Source organism: Ambystoma mexicanum, chromosome 3p (genome assembly GCF_040938575.1).
Source record: "Ambystoma mexicanum isolate Mex_15411 chromosome 3p, UKY_AmexF1_1, whole genome shotgun sequence".
Lineage (NCBI taxonomy): Eukaryota > Metazoa > Chordata > Amphibia > Caudata > Ambystomatidae > Ambystoma > Ambystoma mexicanum.
Window position 1 is genome coordinate 20,298,959 of NC_090925.1, and position 20,406 is coordinate 20,319,364.

At 47.0% G+C, this 20,406-nt stretch overlaps 1 long non-coding RNA gene across 1 annotated transcript; it reads right to left on the reverse strand.

Annotated features, from left to right (window-relative positions):
• Window positions 1-7,494: 7,494 nt before the first annotated feature.
• Window positions 7,495-17,705, reverse strand: LOC138580082 (uncharacterized). Its single transcript, XR_011304171.1, has 4 exons — window positions 17,198-17,705; window positions 16,734-16,861; window positions 16,101-16,292; window positions 7,495-15,968 (listed from the first exon to the last, which is right to left on the reverse strand). It is a non-coding gene; the product is annotated as an uncharacterized lncRNA (long non-coding RNA).
• Window positions 17,706-20,406: the final 2,701 nt, after the last annotated feature.

A 20,406-nucleotide genomic window follows, 5' to 3' on the forward strand; every position in this document is an offset into this window, starting at 1 on the left:
GTTATAAGAACAAAATAATGGGGTCTCCTTGGGTGAGGGTTCTACTGCCACAAAGCTCATCTTCAGACATTCTGTTAAGCGTGACGTTTCTGCAGTTCCCAAATGTATTGTTTCAGAGGGTGAGCGCCTCCAGACTCTCATAGGCGATCCCTATTGCAGGATTCAATAGTGGCACCCCGTAATGCCTCTGCATCCATGTGCCCGCTAATGCCTCTGCATCCATGTACCCCGTAATGCCTCTGCATCCATGTGCCCCGTAATGCCTCTGCATCCATGTGCCCGCTAATGCCTCTGCATCCATGTACCCCCTAATGCCTCTGCATCCATGTGCCCGTAATGCCTCTGCATTCATGTGCCCTGTAATGCCTCTGCATTCATGTGCCCCGTAATGCCTCTGCATTCATGTGCCCCGTAATGCCTCTGCATCCATGTGCCCGCTAATGCCTCTGCATCCATGTACCCCCTAATGCCTCTGCATCCATGTGCCCCGTAATGCCTCTGCATTCATGTGCCCCGTAATGCCTCTGCATCCATGTGCCCGCTAATGCCTCTGCATCCATGTACCCCCTAACGCCTCTGCATCCATGTGCCCCGTAATGCCTCTGCATCCATGTGCCCGCTAATGCCTCTGCATCCATGTACCCCGTAATGCCTCTGCATCCATGTGCCCGCTAATGCCTCTGCATCCATGTACCCCCTAATGCCTCTGCATTCATGTGCCCCGTAATGCCTCTGCATCCATGTGGCCCTGTTAGGCAGAATCACCTGCAGTACCCTTTGGGAACACTACAGACAATTAGGACTACAGGTGTAACCACAATTTCACCTTTGGTACAAGCCTGTACTGCACAGTAAAGTGGTAGCGATGGCTGAGCAGCCAGGCTTATCTCAAGAGTTTAAAGTGAGCAGTAGAACAAGTTACTCAAAGGACAAAAACATACAGTGATTCAAATAAACACTTACTCAAGGTTTCTTGGTAAAAGAATATACATTTATTTACTCAGTCAGTTATAAAACATTACACTAGCATAAGCAGCTCAATATCACACACTAATACACCACACAAATCCAACCGGTAAGTAACTGAACAAGTTTAGCTCCAAAATGAAGTGGAGGCAAAATGGCACTTCAGATACTTACTAAAGGAGGGAAAAGACAAGGTTATAGGAATAGGCAGCCCAAATACATTATTAGGCATGGCAAAGGGTTTCAGTTAAATACAACCAGCAATTCTTCTCAATAGGCCTGGGCCAAAGTCAATGGTTCAGTGTCTTTTGTAAAGGATAGCACAGTTCTGGTACATAACGGTTAAGTCTTTGCCACACATTTTTAAAGGATTTGGCTAGGCGATAAGTTTGACGAATGTTAAGGGTAGGACAAGCCTTCGTAGTTGAGGAAACTTTCACGCACTTTCTCAAAGGCCGAAAAGAGTTCCGGACCTCGTTTGCACAGTACCTTGTCAATGAGGAAAGCTGTAGCTGAGGTAGTTGTTCCTGGCAGTTCGAGCAGATCTCTCTAAGCTTCAGTCGTGGGGACACGAAGGAGGATGTCGGGAGGTTCCTGCACTGCCCAGGGAAAAGGCCAAAGGCTGTAGCAAGACGTTGGTTTAAGGTGTGAGTGCCTTAAAGTCCACAAGCTGGTTTCCTTCCCTCTGGCTATCTTGTTTTTCAACAGCACTCTGATGAAAATTCAACCAGATGGGGACTGTGTCCAGGTGGCTTGCGGGTTGGTTGTTCCCAGCAAACTCAAGGGAAGAAGTTAACCTTGAAGGGCTTCTCTGTCGTCGGAGTTTCGGGCAATTCAGACCTGCAGCAGAGCTTCACCCGTCGTCCAGGAGTTGCAGCAGTCCTCTTCCTTCCTCTCCTCTTCGGTTCTTTTGTTCCAGTGGTCGACTCTGCTTTCCAAGTCCCAGAGACCTGCTTTTGAACAGTTTTCCCCCATTAATTCCAACCTGGCTGTCACGCACACAGCAGGGTGACTGTCCTTGCAGGACAGCCAGCCGGCCAATCACGCCAGAGTGCATTCAGGTCTCCTAGGAGATTAAGCACAGGGAGTTTGGGGCACCACCCTCACATCCTGTCCACCCCAGACACACTGGTGCCAGAGGAGGGGTTCAGCACTGAAGCCCGCCAAAGGCCAATGAACAAAGGGATCAAACCTGTTTGGCGCGCAGAGTTAAACACAAGAAGCTCCTTTCCTAAAAGAAATGGCAAAAAAAGATGACCAGAGCCTGTTTTTACAGATAGGTCTTGGGCACCATATTGAAAAACATAGCTGACCCGATTTTTAGCTACAGTTCTTAGCGGTATCATGGTAGTTTGATCTAAACCACTGCCACCAGCCATTTAAAGTAGGAAAGGGTAACATTTTAATGTTACATGAGTGTTTTGACTCAAGGGAAGCTGGGCAACGCCTCCAGCACTCTATAGGAAGATAGTGTGTGCTGGGTCAGTACATTTAAAGAGACTGGTAAAGTCAATTTAACTTTACATGCTCTGGGAGACAGTAGTCAGTCCCAGAGAAGGTATTTAAACCTTGGGAAGTCTGAAAGACATCCCTGTGTCATTGCACTGAAGGTGCTGCGTGACACACAGAAAAAAAATATGCCATTGGAGTTGTTTTAAAACTCCATAACCAAAGAACACAAAAGTAAAACACACATCAAAATACATGGAAGAGTGGGGAAAAAAGTTGCTCGGGGTCTCAAAAGGTAAGGGAAATTAGCACATTTGGAGAATTCTCCCTAACAGCCCCGTAATGACTCTGCATCCATGTGCCCTGTAAGGCCTCTGCATCCATGTCCCCCGTAATCCCTCTGCATCCATGTGCCCCATAATGCCTCTGAATTCATGTGTCCTGCAATGCCTCTGCATCCATGTGCCCTGTAATGCCTCTGCATTCATGTGTCCCGCAATACCACTGCATCCATGTGCCCGTAATGCCTCTGCATCCATGTGCTCCGTAATGCCTCTGCACCCATGTGCCCCGTAATCTCTCTACATCCATGTGCCCCGTAATGCCTCTGCATCCATGTGCCCCGTAATCCCTCTGCATCCATGTGCCCCATAATGCCTCTGCATCCATGTGCCCCGTAATCTCTCTACATCCATGTGCCCCGTAATGCCTCTGCATCCATGTGCCCCGTAATCCCTCTGCATCCATGTGCCCCATAATGCCTCTGCATCCATGTGCCCCGTAATCCCTCTGCATCCATGTGCCCCGTAATGCCTCTGCATCCATGTGCCCCGTAATGCCTCTGCATCCATGTGCCCCGTAATCTCTCTACATCCATGTGCCCCGTAATGCCTCTGCATCCATGTGCCCCGTAATCCCTCTGCATCCATGTGCCCCATAATGCCTCTGCATCCATGTGCCCCGTAATCCCTCTGCATCCATGTGCCCCGTAATGCCTCTGCATCCATGTGCCCTGTAATGCCTCTGCATTCATGTATCCCGCAATGCCACTGCATCCATGTGCCCGTAATGCCTCTGCATCCATGTGCCCCGTAATGCCTCTGCATCCATGTGCCCCCTAATGCCTCTGCATCCATGTGCCCCGTAATGCCTCTGCATCCATGTGCCCCGTAATGCCTCTGCACCCATGTGCCCCGTAATCTCTCTACATCCATGTGCCCCGTAATGCCTCTGCATCCATGTGCCCCGTAATCCCTCTGCATCCATGTGCCCCGTAATGCCTCTGAATTCATGTGTCCTGCAATGCATCTGTATCCATGTGCCCCGTAATGCCTCTGCATCAATGTGCCCTGTAATCCCTCTGCATCCATGTGCCCGTAATGCTTCTGCATCCATGTGCCCTGTAATGCCTCTGCATCCATGTGCCCCTAATGCCTCTGCATCCATGTGCCCCTAATGCCTCTGCTGAGCGTGTGGGTCTTACTGGTTGGGTTTTGGAGATCAAGTTTGACAAGTAACGGGGAGCAGTGTTAGAGAGGCATTTGTGGGTGAGCGATAATACTTTGAATTTGATGCGGTCTCTAACTGGTAGCCAGTGAATGGTTCGTCTGAAGGTGGTTATGTGTTCTGACTTAGCGATGTTGAGTGCTGCTCTTATTGCATTGTTCTGAGCAATCTAGAGTGTCTTAATGTTTTTAGAAGAGGAGCCTGCAAAGATAGCGTTACAGTAGTCTATCCAAGAGAGGATTAATGCTCTTGCCAAAGTAATACGGTTGTCAACAGAAAGATATTGTCTGCATGCCGTAATGAGTTTCGCGGTGTAGGATGATGCTGAGGTGATAGCGTTGACTTGTCGGGAGAGGGTCAATGATAAGTCAAGGTAGACCCCAGTGTCTTGACTTCTTTGGCTACCGTGATGCAGTTTCCGTGTATGTCGAAAGTTTAGTAGGAAGACGGGAGGACCTTCAGTTTCCATGTGTTACCTATGATCAGAATCTCTGTCTTATCGTCAATAAGACAGAGTCCGTTTTGGGACACCCATGCTTGAATCGTGAGGCAGATAGCATTTAATGCTTTAGAGTCGGTGTCGCAGTCTCCCGAGATGGGGATTAGAATGTTGGTGTCGTCAGCATAGTTTGTATATGGGACACCAGTTGTTAGGTTTAACGAAGAGCAGTTTAGTAAATGCATTGTACATTGTGGGGATACGCAAGATTCCTGAGGCACTCCGCACGTGACCGGCGTAGGGCAAGCCGCCGCCGTAGATGAGAAAACTCACCGAGCGGTTCGAAAGAAACGATTCGATTGAGATTATAGCGTTGGTTGAGAAATGGGCATCACTAGCTAGGTGGCGGCATAAAATGTTGTGATTTAATAAATGGAATGCCACCGAGAGGTCCAAGAGAAGCAGGATGGGTAGGCCGCCTAAGTCTCTAATCTGATCCATTTGGGCTTTTAGATCTACCAGGGCCGTTTCCGTGCCGTGGCCTGGGCGGAAGCCTGATTGCCGAAGGCTCAACAGGTTATGTGTTTCAAGGTAGTTTGGGATTTGTACATATGCCACCCTGTCTAGTATTTTTCGGAGGAAGGGCCCGTCATAATAGGCCTGTAGTTTGCTGGTATGTTAGGGTCTAGCAAGGGTTTTTTTTCAGAAGTGGAAGTACACATGCTTCCTTCAAATGATCTGGTACTTTATTTGTGGCAAATTAATTGTTTATGAGTGAGGTGATGAAAGGTGCCAGGTGGTCTGCGCAAGCTTTGATTAGCGTGGCAGGACAGATGTCTCCTTAACAGCACAATGGTTTAAGGCCTTTTATGATTTTAGTGGTCACCTCTACAGTAATGGGTGCAAATTCAAATTTAGGGCAGGGTTTAAGTGGGGTTTTTTTCTGTCGTAGTTTGAGCGGGGGTGGTGAGTTTAATTTTTTGGTTGATTTTGAGTTGTAGGGATGACATTTTGTCCATCGAATATTTTCGCACCAAGCTTTATCCTTGATGCCAATGTCTGGGGGCTGTGAGGGTGATTCTAATTCTCTTAGGACTGAGAAAAGCTCTTTTGAGCCTGAATTGGCATTCTCTGTACGCAGGTTGTATGCGTTACTCTTTGCTCAATGGGTGGCTTCTCTATATTTACAGGCTAGCATGGTGAATTGTTGTTTATTAGTGCTTGAGGTTTTTTTTCTCCAATTGCTTTCTACATTTCTTTTTTTGTTTCGTAGGTCTTTGAGTTCTTTGGTGAACCAATGGTTGAAGTGGGATTTTGGTTTAGCTTTGCAGTTGCCCAAGGGTTCCACTATGTCACTTTCAGCCTTCATGGGTTAGCTATAGGTGTCTACCAAGGTGTAAGGGTCAACAGTGTTCTCATTGTGAGTAATGAGCGGTATGAGCAGAGGTATTATGTTGTCTGGTGTACTGTTACAGTAGTTACGAGATTGGGTTGCAGGTGTAATAGGTGTGGAGGAGCAAACTTGTGTGTTAATGTTAGTTGGGAATAGTATGGTGTTATGGTCGGACAAAAGACATGGATTTTTGCTGGAAATCTGTGTAGTGCAGTTATGGTCTGTGAGCCAGTCTAGTGTGTGACCTTTCATATGTGTTTGTTCTGTGGAGCACAAGGTGAAGCCTTGAGTTTCAATAGTATTGGCTAAGGTTGTGGCTTGGGTGTCAGTGCTGTCATTCAGTCCTAGGTTGAAGTCTCCAAGGATGAGGACTTTAGATGTAGGTTTTAGGTCTGTGGCTAGTAACAAGGCTATGTCCTTGTCAAATGAGGAGATGGGGCCTGGCGACCTGTAGATGAAGTGTAATGTTAAGGAGGCAGTGGCAGATATGGACATTTTAGTGGACAAAAGTTCTCCTGAGGGAAAGGCAGCATTAGGAATTTCTCGGATGTTAAGGTGATGCTTGAAGAACAAACGTCCAGCAATCCACAGCCATTGGATCTGGCTGAAACCGTGGGAGATTTCTTAGGCTGAATGGGAATGAGGAGCATGGATGCACCGGCACTGCTAATAACGGTGCCGGTGCATCCGCAAGGTGTGCTCGCGGGTGCCACACTGCCTGCCAGGTCAGACCTTGAGGGCTGTCAGGCACCCGCGAGTACAACTCATAGTTTGGCGGTACGGTGATAACCGTACCGCCAAACTTATAATGAGGCCCATTGTGTTGCTTTCAGCCGTGAACAGGCCTTCATTTTACTGCAGCCATTTAAAGACAGTTCAGTATCACAGCATGACAGAAACCAAGTTCATGTTGTTAAACGGGAAATCATATTGTGCCTCCTTTCTAATGTATATTGGCCTAAGCGCAGTCGCTCTGCGAAGAAAACCGCGTTTCAAATGTTCCAATTTTAGATTGACTTCGCCGCCATTTTGGCATCATCCGCCATTTTGATTTCTGTTCAAATGTAGCTCTATGTTCTAAAATGGTGGAATGTGTTTCCAACTTGTAACCAAGCCTTCCCGAACCTTTCACCTTACTTAATGTTTAGGCTGTCCGGGGGCCGAATGTTTAGACTGAGTAAAGAGACCTTGTCCCATGTCTGACTTGTGGTCCTAGGATTGTCTGCACCAACAAGCCTCATCCGCAAACAGACATTGAAACAATGTAATGCAAATATCGAACGTGGACACTGGCTGAACTGCATTGTGAAGGGATTTGTGCTAAGGCTTACTGCTAAACCTGAGAATACACTGTTGCCAATGTGACTTGTTTGTATGTAAACCGAATGTAATCCGTGTGCATATTGTTGTATGAGCCATAAGTGAACTTGGCACGAACTCTAGACCATGGATTATTAACTTGCAGAGGGGCTGAACATTGTTACTAAAAATTGTATAAATGCGTGAATGTCCAGATGTCCAGAACCTCTCACTTCTCAAACTGAAGGGCTGATATTCCCTGTGATGTACTGAGGGCCAGATAGCTATCTGATTTGTTTCTTTGTAAACTGCGCAGTAGTAATAAAGATATGTGAATCTTTATAAGCCTGTGTTTGGTGTATTTCCTTTTGTAGTACTCAGCCTCGATATTTCCTCTTGCTTTTACAGTGTTTTAAAAATCGTGCACACATTTTGATGAGCATTATTTTATTTTAAAGGGAAAAATGGATTTTAAATGCATTCATTTCTTTCAGAGTAAAAATGCTTCATTCCGCTGAAAAGGCTTAAGGCACATCTTTGGCATTTTCATTTAATATTCTGGGCACTGCTGTTTCTGAGGATGCTACTTCAGCTCTCCAATAATTTGGCAAATCTTGCCATGTGTCTTTCCCTTATGCCAGGCTGTTGGTGTCTTTACATATCTTTATATTTTGAGGTGCAATTTCACTCCTTTTCGCTTTGAAAGTGCAGGGCCTCATTTCACATTAGTTCAGGACAGGCCTTTCCTTTTTTGGGGAGCCCTCTTAACTGACTGCGGCCTTTATTATGGCATCTGGGTCTATTTCACCTGACATAATCCCCCCTATTAGCTCTTTGATGAGTTTATGCAGAGAGAAGTGCTAGGAGAGAGTGGGGTGTCCATTTCACTTTGCCCAGGAATCTCTTTGGGAGCATGACTACTCCTGGGTTTGTTCCAGGACTCTCCTTCAGAGCACGTCTGCTCTTTTCTTGGACCTGATGAAGTGGTGCACTGGTCGGTCCTCCACTCCTTTCGGATTTTTATTTTTTCATTAGGCTTTTTTTTCCTGGGCCTCTCCCAATACTGCGGCTCCCCTCTGGCCTGAAGAGGCAAGGATGTAATGTATCTGCCAAGAAGAAAGAAGAGATTAAATATTTCATACAATACCATTTTCACAGGTAGGGACGTGAAAACTGACAACAAAAGAACAAGAGATACATACCATATATACAATAAAAACATTTTTCTCTTACATTTCAATCCTTCATCATCATTTCAAAATAAGAGTAATTGTTCTACTCCCTGCAAATGTATGATTTTCTTCATCCAAGTTCCAATTCTTTACTTTTAATCTTTGGATGGTTCCTGGGCTCTACCCTCACTGGGTTCTGCAATCAGTCACAAGTTCTGCCTGGGATGACAACAGTTCAACTGATTGATGTGCACTCATTTCTCTTCTGTTAGTTCTCCTTTAGGGATGCAGATCTTATAGGTAACAGGTGAGATTTGATCTACATATTCAAAGGTACCACGCCAGGAGGGGAGGAACTTCCGCTCTTTGGTCTGGTTTGTTTGAAAATTGTACAAGTAGACCCCGTCTCCTATTTGATACTCATTCTTACTGGTCTTTAAATCATAGTGGGTTTTGATCCCCTCTGCCGACTTTTCCAGATTTCTTTGAGCATACGCAAAAGCATGCTGATGGTGTTTTTCTCAATGTATTCATGCATCGTGGACGTATTGATCAGGGTCTGCTCTTGAGTTCTGTTGAGCAGATGCTGAGGTAGCACCCTTTTTCGTCCAGTCATGAGCTCGAATAGAGACATTTCTGTCGCAGAAGATGAGGTAGACCTGATGGCCATCTGGGCAAGCGGTAATCGGATGTCCCAACTAGACTCAGAGTACGCCACAGACTTCTTTAGGATGCCCACAATCATTTTATTGTACAGCTTAACTCCCCCACTCGAAGCTGGGTGGCAGGCAATGTGGGTATCTCCCACATCTTTGTCATCTACTCGCTGGTGAAATGACTTCCTCGGTCCGACTCAATACTTTGGGGAAGGCCGAAACGCGAGAAGATGTGGTTGATCATCTGGGCAGCTGCTGTTTCTGCCTTGCAATTTGAGGCCGAGAGACATTCCACCCACTTGGTAAACAAGCATGTCATGGTTAACATATACTTGTTTCCTCTGGAGGAGTGAATCATGGGCCCAATTAAATCTACTTGCAAATCTGAACGAGGCAGTGTCATCCCCCTCTTCTGTAGAGGAGCTCTGTGTGTGAGGGAACTTGGCTGAAATTGCGCACACTCAAGAAACCCCTTCAATAATTGGTCAAGGTTCTGATCCATGTGTGGCCAGTAAGCGACCTCTCGCAAGATAGCCAAGGTTGTATGGAACCCCTTATGACTGGCTGTGGCTGGGTCATGGGTGTGATTTAACATCAGGCTTTGGAATGAGTTGGTATCACCCACTGGTCACATCCAGAGATGGCTCTCCGTAGCAACAACCCTTCTTGGAAAACTTCATCAACACCCGGAGATCCTCTTTCCCGCTGTAATCGGTTTCGGTCAGAGGAAAATTCACAGGGTCTTGAATGTGTTGATAACATTTCCCAATAATCGGATCCCCTTTTTGTGCCGTAATCTAATCAGCATCTGGGGTTTCCTTACTCCACTGGGCAGTTGAAAGTTCATTTTGGGCAAGTGTTTGGGACCTGGTGACAGCAGCAACCTGGATTTCCCGACACAGGGACTCAATCTCTATGAGATCCCTGTGGATGGCTCCGGTTTTGGCCAACTGGTCAGCCAAGTAATTTCCGATTTTGTCTGATCCCTCTATTCTGGAGTGTCCATTGATCTTTTTCCAGTAGATGGTCATCTCATTAGAGGTGACTGTTACGCTCACCTGGTATCCACGTTGACGCCACCCAGCCAGTTGGTCGTTGGTGCCCTTCCCAATGATTCCCTGGTGTGGTCTCAGTGTTGATGGGATTCCGCCTGGAAATGAAGACTATATTAGGACTGGGCGACCAAGGTAATTTTTCCCCCACCTCCCTTGTGTTTCCATCCCCTCCAGGTTCTCTTCTCACCTGGTTGTCGGAATCGGTGGGCTCTCCGTCCTGCTCTCTGGGCAAGGGCGGGTTGTCTTTGGTGGGCACGGGCGGTCCAGTTAATTCACTGACTGCTGCCCTTGTAGTGTCTTTCAGGTAGGTCTTATTGCAATTGATGGCGTCGTAATTCTTGCATGCCTTTTCTCTGTTCTAAATGTCTCTTTTTTTATCTCCCTAGGAGCGCTGAGTGTCCGCTTGGAGAACTGGATATGCTGGTTCTCACCGGGAGATGATGGCGTGCTATAGCGCTATGATGCGGTAAGGAGGCGCTTTTCGTAGCGCAGCGATGTCTTGTCCTCACTGACCTGTGCTTTTCTCTTTTCATAGGTCGCAGTAAGTTCCCAGCGCAGATGGAGTTCCGGAGCTATGCCGGCCGAAAAGCAACCAACCAGGTGAGTCTTTAAGCGGTTTGTGGTTGTAATGTCTCCACTACGCCCTTAATGATGTCTTTCTCCTTTTCTCAGGTCCTTCGATCCGGGCGGTGAACTCCACCAACAGAGCTGCCCAGGAGCTGCGAGCAGTGAAGGATGATGAATGCAGGTAAGATTCTGCTGCTAACGATGTTCTTGGTTTTTCTGCAGGTCCGGAATTCACCAGCCTCGTGAGAAAGCTGGACACGGTGAGCGTCACGTTGCTAGAAGCAAAGTAACACGAAGCGTGTTGTCTTGTTCGGGTGTGGTTTAAATAGCCACTGTAAAGTAGTCCAGGTAAAGTAGTCCCTAGGCCACCACACCCAAAACACTAGACCGCATAGCTTGGTTCTAGGAATCAAGCTATGTGGATGCCTTCATGTTGGCTGAAAGCCTAAATAAAGTAGTTCCTCAAGCAGATGTCTTTCCTTACTTATGAGCCTGGCACCAAAGGCGCCAGGACTGGCCCCAAGAGGGCCTCAGAAGTGGATTCCAAGCCTTATTAGTGATCCAAGCCCTGATTCCACTTGGCCAATGGGCTTGCCAGTGGGGGTCAGGGCTGAGGGTCATGACAGCACTCCCCCCCAAGGCCCCTCCCAAGGTGTGTCTCCTGCCTGGTCCAGGTTTAGTTGGGAAGTTCTGATGAAACTTCTTGATCAGACATGGTGCATGGATGTTCTCACTGGGTTCCCAGGATCTATCTTGAGGCCCAAACCCCTTCCAGTCGATGAGATAGTACAACTTGGCTCTAGAGTACTTAGAGTCCACGATGCCCTTGACTTTGAATTCTGGTTCTCCATCTATTAGTATAGGTTGAGGTGGTGTCTTGATTCGTGTGCCGGGTTGCATTGGTTTTAAGAGGGACACATGGAATAACGGATGGATTTGTAGATTAGGTGGTAAATCTAATTTGACGGCTGCTGGATTGATAATTGCCTTGATGGTATAGGGTCCCAAATATCGAGGATGGAAGGTCCGGGTCCCTTTGATGGGTACGTATTTGGCGGCTGTCTCCTATTTGATAGTCTGGGGCCTTTTCCGATGCTGGTCGGCGAAGTGCTTTTGTTTTTCTTTAGCATGAATAAGATGTTCCTTCGCCTTTCTGAACACCTGAGTGATGGTTGTATGAAGAGTCTTTACTGCACACATTTTCCAAGCTGGCAGGAAGGTCAAGTTCTGATGTACGTGGATGTCTGCCATACAAGGTGTAAAAAGGTGTTTGGCCCGTGCTAGAATCTACGGAGTTGTTATATGTGTACTCGGCTATCCACAGTAAGTCCTTCCAATCTCTCAATTCATGGGGCAGCATGCACTGTAAATACTGCTCGAGGGTCTGGTTGGTCCTCTCGGTTTGGCCGTCTGTCTGGGGGTGATGACTGGTGGATAGCCGGACGTCAATCTGTGACATTGCGCAACATTTTCTCCAAAAATTGGATACAAATTGGCTGCCTCGATCGGCGACCAGAACTGATGGAAAGCCATGCAGCTTGACAATGTTTTCCAGAAATACTTCTGCTAGGGTGGATGCGTCCGGGAAGCCCTTGAGAGGAATAAAATGTGCCATCTTTGAGAACAAATCCATGATTACAAGAATGGTGTTAAAGCCTTGACTCAGTGGCAGATCAGTGATAAAGTCGAGGGAAAGAGTGTGCCATGGAGTGGGAGGGATGTCCAGTGGTTGTAGGAGACCCGATGGTTTCTGTTTCTGTGATTTATTTTGTGCACAGACGCTGCAGGCCTGAACATCCTGGACAATGTCCTTACGTCAGGTAGGCCACCAAAAGTTCTTTTTTACCTTGGCTAAAGTTTTAGCGATTCCAGGGACACAGAAACCCCATGTGAATGGCTTGGTCCTTACTGGCTGAGGGTGCGTGCCTACCCTGCCCCTGCCCAATCCATCAGGGCAGTGACTCCTCTGTTCCATGGCATGTTCCAGGTGCATTCCAAATGCCAATGGGTTGTGAAGCATGGCCGGCCAGGGTCGCGCTAGGTCGCAGTGTCAGAGAGCCAGCTGTTGCTATGAGTCTGAGCAGGAGTGGCAGCAGATGGCAGGGTGGGACACTCATGGCAGGGCAAGCTACAGGGGGTGCCACTCTTGAGGGACGTACGGGAGACCTGCACCGTGTCGCTACCCCCAGTGCTGGTCACAGCAAGTTCTAGCGTGTTGGTAGTGCTGGGTAACTCTCTGCATTAGACCTTGGCCGTGCTGTCTGTTTGCCATGCACACGGGTACTGTGTGGGCCTGCGCAAGCTGCTGGGAGATCACCCACGTGCATCCAGAGTCACTGCAGGGGGCGCTTTTCTCCGACATATGAAGTTTCACACGGAATGACCCAGAAGAATCGCTGGATGCCGGAAGCAGTCCCAGTGCAGGGTCTTTCCTTCAGACCATGCACAGCAACGTGGAATAACGCTGTACCACCATCAGTGGGTTTACAGACAGGGCCTCGCCCACCAGGGGCAGGGCCTCGCGGGGCAGGGACAGGGCCTCGCCGGCCAGGGACAGGACCCCACGTCAGCAGGTCATCGCGCGAGGGACAGGGCTCTTTAGCCCTTCACCTGCTTCAAATCATGATCCCTGGGTTGGACTAAACTCGTTTGTGTTTAAAATAGGTGGGAAGCAGAGCTCAGACTGGCCCTGGGGAGTGGGGTGGGGCCCTCCGAAGTACATGGCCCTTTTAAGAGGTCTCATGAGTACGTTATGACACTATTTTAATAAAAGGCGCCCCTGCACGCAGGTGCCTCAGAATGGTGGCAGACTCCAAGAATGGATTTACTGTGTCCATCTCTCACTCTGGGCCTGCAGGCCCATACCTTGTGATCACGGTCCTACAGGCCTGGCTGACCTGAGACCCCCAGGCCACGTAGTGCCCATGCTTCAAGCATCCATGGGTGCCCTGACACCCCATCCTAGTTAAAAAGGAAGATCATCCTGGAATCATTCTGGAGTCATCCGATGACTCCATTCTAGAGTCATCCATGGATAGTTCAGGAAGTCATCCGATGACTCCATTCTAGAGTCATCCATGGATAGTTCAGGAAGATCATCCTGGAATCATTCTGGAGTCATCCGATGACTCCATTCTAGAGTCATCCATGGATAGTTCAGGAAGATCATCCTGGAATCATTCTGGGGTCATCCCATGACTCCATTCTAGAGTCATCCATGGATAGTTCAGGAAGATCATCCTGGAATCATTCTGGAGTCATCCGATGACTCCATTCTAGAGTCATCCATGGATAGTTCAGGAAGATCATCCTGAAGTCTGTGAACAGGCCAAAATATTTAATAAGATGATGACTCCAGAGTCATCACAGAAACTACTCCAGGATGAGTTTGGATTACTTACAGTGATGATCTTGGATTACTCTACGATGACTCCATGACAACTTCGGGATGAGATGGGATTACTCCGGGAAGACTTTGGATTACTCTAGGATGACGCCATGACAACTTCAGGATGGGTGGGGATTACTCCAGGATGGTTCCATGATAACTTTAGGATGGGTTTTGAATTGTGAAAGATTATTGCAGACCACTCCAGGAGGAGTTTAAATGATTTCAAGATGGTTCCAAAAGATTCAGGAAAAGGGGTTGGGATTACCCCAGGATGTAGCCCTTTTGAGTAAGACTGGTTAGAATGACTCTAGTTAGACTCATAGATCGTGTACTGGAAAAACTCACTTTCCATCTTTGCCCTCTATGCTAGAGAACCTTAAATTCGCTAATTTAGTGTACATAACTACAAATAGTCCTCCACCCTCATTTCACGAACCAACCTGTAATGCAGAAAATCCCGTTGTACTCAGTGGATTGCATTTGGCTTCCTTTTGGCTTCATGCAGCCGAAATATGTTGATTAGAAATCCTCAGTGGAATGCAATCCCTAAGCAAGCCAAGATTTCCAATCTGCAAAAAATCCAGTAAAAACCCTAAAGCAATACAATCCCCAAACAATCCTATAAAAATCCAAAAGCAATCCAATCCCCAAACAATCCTATACAAATCCACGACAATCCTATAACAATCCCAAAACGATGTTAACTATAACCCTGAAAAAAACCTCCTGCAGGCATTACACTCATTGGGTCTTAGTCGTCATTTGGGTAAAATGATACGAAAGTCAAACAAGGCTAAAGGGATATTATCTATTTTGTTTTTACAAAGAACTAACACCTACTTTTTATTCAATTGCATTTATTACAAGAGGCACAATGAGGTTCAACTTGAAACTGTGTACATATACACAAGCATGACTGTGGCAATCGCAGAACTGGGTGCTTTACAATTTGTGGACATGCATGGATTTTAAAAAAACAATACCAGCCAGTGAGTCAAACCCGGATAAGCCCAGCAAACAAGACGTCAGGTACGGGCCAAGCTCACAGAGCAATTGTGAAGCAGGTACCCAGACTCAGCACAGCTTGCAAGGAAGTGGTGGGGACCCAGAACCAGCCAATGAGTCAAATGGGGAACCAGAGCAAGCTCGGGGGGCAAGGGTGAAGGAAGGACCTGGACCAGTGTAGGGAGCCTGATGGGTACCCAGACACAGCCCAGCAAGTAAGGAAGTGGTAGGGACCCAGAACAAGCCAGCGAGTCAAATGGGGAACCAGAGCAAGCTCGGGGGGCAAGGGTGAAGGAAGGACCTGGACCAGTGTAGGGAGCCCGATGGGTACCCAGACACAGCCCAGCAAGTAAGGAAGTGGTGGGGACCCAGAACAAGCCAGCGAGTCAAATGGGGAACCGAAGCAAGCTCGGGGGCAAGGGATTCCGGTGGGGACCCAGACCGAGTCCAGGGATCAGGGGACTCAGATGGTGACCTAGAACCAGCCCATGGAGCAAGGGGGGGGCACAGACTCAGACCAGGGAGCTGGGGGGGCACATCACATCCCAGGGAGGAAGGTGGAGGCGGGGGACACAGCACAGAGATTAAAGGAGAGGGCGATGCAGACCCATCCCAGGGATCAAGCAAGTGTTGGGGTGGCCCTTGATTAGCCCAGGGAGCAGAGGAGAGGAAGACGCAGACCCAGCCCAGGACACAAAGGGAAAAGATACCGGTCCATGGAGCAAGAAAGTCAGAGAGGGGAGGGCACAAAACCATGCGAGGTAGCAAGAGGGTGGAGGGGATCCAGCCACAACACAGGGAGCAAGAGGGCTGGGGGGGCCCAGAACAAGTACAGACAGCAAGGGAGTTCCCCTGAACCAGCCCAGGTACCATTTTTTAATACAATAACTAAATGTTTTGAAAAATAACATGAATTTTGCATTCAATAGTGACCAGACTTGCGTAGAAAAAGACAAGTCGGGTGCTTTCTGCTTCCGTCAGTAGATCCCAATTGTGTTTGTCACTCCTTTTCGGTATTCAACAGCAGAGTGTTCTGCAAAGCCCATTTCTGTTGCTTTAACGGATACATTCTGAAATGCAAAAAGGAATAATTCTGAAGATGTGCCTGGCACAGGCATGCGTGGATGAAAGAAAGCGCAGCAGACAATTAGCACTGTACAATCTCCAAATAAATATATTCAACATGTGTTGGTATTATGTACCTTTTATAGCTTCTTGTCGATGACAATCCAATGTTAATCTTCCCTTTTCTGCCATTTTGCTACATTGGTGGTCCAGCTGTTTTTTCAGCAGGTAGCGTGCCAAGTTGCTTGTCTTTCTTTTTTTGCCGTCATCACAATCTCCCTTGGTTTCACAGGGTTCTCCATGAAGTCTGTAACAAGCAGAATTTTCCTCTGTGAATATGAGAAATGAAAAAGGATTAGATTTTTCAAAACTGAAAAACTATTTCAAGATCTGGAAATTGTTCAGATTTCAATATTTAATAAAGCCCCATCCACAAGTATATGCTCTCTTTTTGGTTGTTTTTATCTTGTTTCCTTACTGCTTTTCTGCCTAACTGGTTATTTATTCACATAGTATCGTGCTTTGGTGAAACAGCTTTCTAAGCACAATACATACTCGTATATCTCTGTAGGCCTAGGCATATAGTCGATTGCCCCAAGGCAAGGCATATAGTCTATTGCCCCAAGATGTCTTCCCAGGAATGCCGGGGGAAGAGGTGAGAGATGAGGCAGGAGAAGACTAAGATTTCACTGGCCTATTGACTGAGAAAATAAAGCATTACTTTGAATAGGGGCGTCAACCATCTTTCATTTTACTCAAGGGGAGCCTACTTCTGATGCTGTAGCCGCACCAGGATCAGGCACTCGGTGGTTCCGGTCCCCCTCTTTCCACTGAAGGGCCAGTTCCAGGCACTGTTCGATGGCCAGCTTCCGATGCAAATCCATTCTATCCCAGTACACTGAAATAGTAGCACAAACATTAATATTACACATGACCAGTGACCAAATTTCCTTCTACCGCAACTGCTCCAACCCCTCTTCGCCCCTTCCCAACTACCTCCCCTTCTGCCACTACCATTCTTACACCCCCATACATACAATTACTCCCAACAACGCGCACACAATATCTTCTACCCACACTCTCACTCCCACCCGCACAACCTCTGCCACTCAGCTACTCGATAACTCCCTCTATGAAATTGAAGGGGTCAAAAAGTACAATATAAAACATCCAAATAAAATAACCTAGAAAAAAAAGAAAAACACACTTTAAAAGAAATACTAATTTGAGATACCATTCTTAAAAAAGGTAGCATATTTGCATTGGAGTAGCAGACTACTTCCTCCCAAGAGTTCAGTGTTATTTATCCATCCTGGCTTCGAGAGTTCGTAAACACCAAGAAGGTAATTCTGCTCTAGCAGTTTTCACCAACAACACTGTTTGCATCTGCTGGGGAAAAAAAACAATGTCAGAAATAGCCCCTGCTTGGGTCAGCCATACAGCCACTCATGAACCCACTCACTCCCTCAACCAACTATTCACTCCCTCACTCAGCCAGCCAGTCAGTCAGTCAGTCAGCCAGCCACTCAGTCAGTCACTCTCTCACTCAGCCAGCCAGCCACTCAGTCAGTCACTCTCTCACTCAGTATGCCAGCCACTCAGTCAGTCACTCTCTCACTCAGCCAGCCAGCCACTCAGTCAGTCACTCTCTCACTCAGTATGCCAGCCACTCAGTCAGTCACTCTCTCACTCAGCCAGCCAGCCACTCAGTCAGTCACTCTCTCACTTAGTATGCCAGTCACTCATGCAGTCACACCATCACTTAGTCACATTCAGTCAGTAACGCAATATAAGTCACACAGTCAGTCACTCCCACACAGTCCCAGTTATTCAGTAACAATCGCTTGGCTGGACTCAGTCATAGTTACTCTGTAATCGTCACAATTGGTTACACCAAGTCAATGATTAAAAACACAGTCAGGCACACAGTCGGTCATGCCTAGTGACTCACAGTTGAGTAAAGCCACGTGCATCGTTAGAGCAACATGTTAAATCAAAAAAATATCATTGTGGGTTTCATTTTCACATCCGGAATGGAAAACTATAAGTCCCAGAATGCAATATGTCAACCTGAAAAAATTCTTTAACCACACTTTATTTTCAGTGATTAAGACATGCAAACAGTTGTACAATAAACAATGATAGATATGCAGCTTCTATGTCACAAATTTCCAGCTCGCTGTTGTTCATGATGTTGAAAACATTGGATTAGTGATTTAAAGCACTTTATTATTAAATGTTGTCTTTTAGATACGAGAGGCTCTGCCACGGATAAATGAAATGTGTTTGCAGCCCATGCCACCACATTTTGCATGGAGATTTATTTATGTTAATAAAAGGTATTTGTATCACTCACCGTCACCAACAAATTGGTCCCCAGGCGCTATGGGGGATATGCATACAAGAAGGCAGGAATGAGTTAGACGGGTGAAGAGGGAATAGGAAAGTGAGAAAGTGGTGTGCTGTTGACAGCTTCAGTTTGGTTTTCACTGTGTGCTGAGCTTTGAATTTAATTGATATTTTATTTCTATCGCACTCATACACAAGTGTTTCAGAGCACAACAAGGCAAGGGAGGGGAACAGGGGAGAACAAAACAACTATCTTACTAGGCCCAGTGACATGGGGAACGCGCAAGTGCATGGGAGAGGGGGAGGGGAAAAGTGCAAGGAAGGGGGGAGAAGTGGAAAGTGCAGAGCAAAGGAGAACAGAATACATAATATTAAATAAATAAAAGCAACAAAAAGTGGTAGTGCAGCCAGCAAGTGGCAAGTGCTGGGTTTAAGGCAGCAGACAGAGTAGGTCAGATAAGTGCAGGAAGAAAAGGGGGTGGGGCTGTATGGGTAAAGATGCAGACCCCAGTGCAAGGGGTTGCCTGGAGTTCGTTAAAGTCTTCCCCACACCTCAGAATGTTTTCAGCATTAGGCAGCACAACATTAGCCAACACAGAACATCCACACAGAAGCAGTGAGGTGGTGACGCAAAGACACAAGGTGAAAGGTAAGCGAAAGAGGCAGCCTGAGTCCAAAACGCCAGCAGCACATGACCTCACAATAGAAGATGGGAAAGTGGCGTGGATTTAAAAGGGATGGGAGTAAGCAACTGTGTGGCCATCATTTTACCATCATTCTTCTTCCTGAAACTGGCAACAGCATTCCTTCTACATGCCCTACTACATACCCTACTACATGCCCTACTACATGCTCTACTACATGCCCTAATACATGCCTGACTACATGTCCTACTACATGCCCTTCTACATACTCTACTACATGCTCTACTACATGCCCTACTACATGCCCTTCTACCTGCCCTACTACATGCCCTACTACATACCCTACTACATGCCCTAATACATGCTCTACTACATGCCCTACTGCATACCCTACTACATGCCCTAATACATGCCTGACTACATGTCCTACTACATGCCCTACTACATACCCTACTACATGCCCTACTACATGCCCTAATACATGCCCTACTACATGCCCTACTACATGCCCTAATACATGCCTGACTACATGTCCTACTACATGCCCTACTACATACCCTACTACATGCCCTACTACATGCCCTAATACATGCCCTACTACATGCCCTACTACATGCCCTACTACATGCCCTTCTACATGCTCTACTACATGCCCTACTACATGCCCTTCTACATGCCCTACTACATGCCCTTCTACATGCTCTACTACATGCCCTACTACATGCCCTAATACATGCCCTACTACATGCCCTACTACATGCCCTACTACATGCCCTTCTACATGCTCTACTACATGCCCTACTACATACCCTACTACATGCCCTACTACATGCCCTAATACATGCCTGACTACATGTCCTACTACATGCCCTACTACATGCCCTACTACATGCCCTACTACATGCCCTAATACATGCCCTACTACATGCCCTACTACATGCCCTACTACATGCCCTAATACATGCCCTACTACATGCCCTACTACATGCCCTACTACATGCCCTAATACATGCCCTACTACATGCCCTACTACATGCTCTACTACATGCCCTACTACATGCCCTAATACATGCCTGACTACATGTCCTACTACATGCCCTACTACATACCCTACTACATGCCCTACTACATGCCCTAATACATGCCCTACTACATGCCCTACTACATGCCCTACTACATGCCCTTCTACATGCCCTACTACATGCCCTACTACATGCCCTACTACATGCCCTTCTACATGCTCTACTACATGCTCTACTACATGCCCTACTACATGCCCTAATACATGCCTGACTACATGTCCTACTACATGCCCTACTACATACCCTACTACATGCCCTACTACATGCCCTAATACATGCCCTACTACATGCCCTACTACATGCCCTACTACATGCCCTTCTACATGCCCTACTACATACCCTACTACATGCCCTAATACATGCCTGAC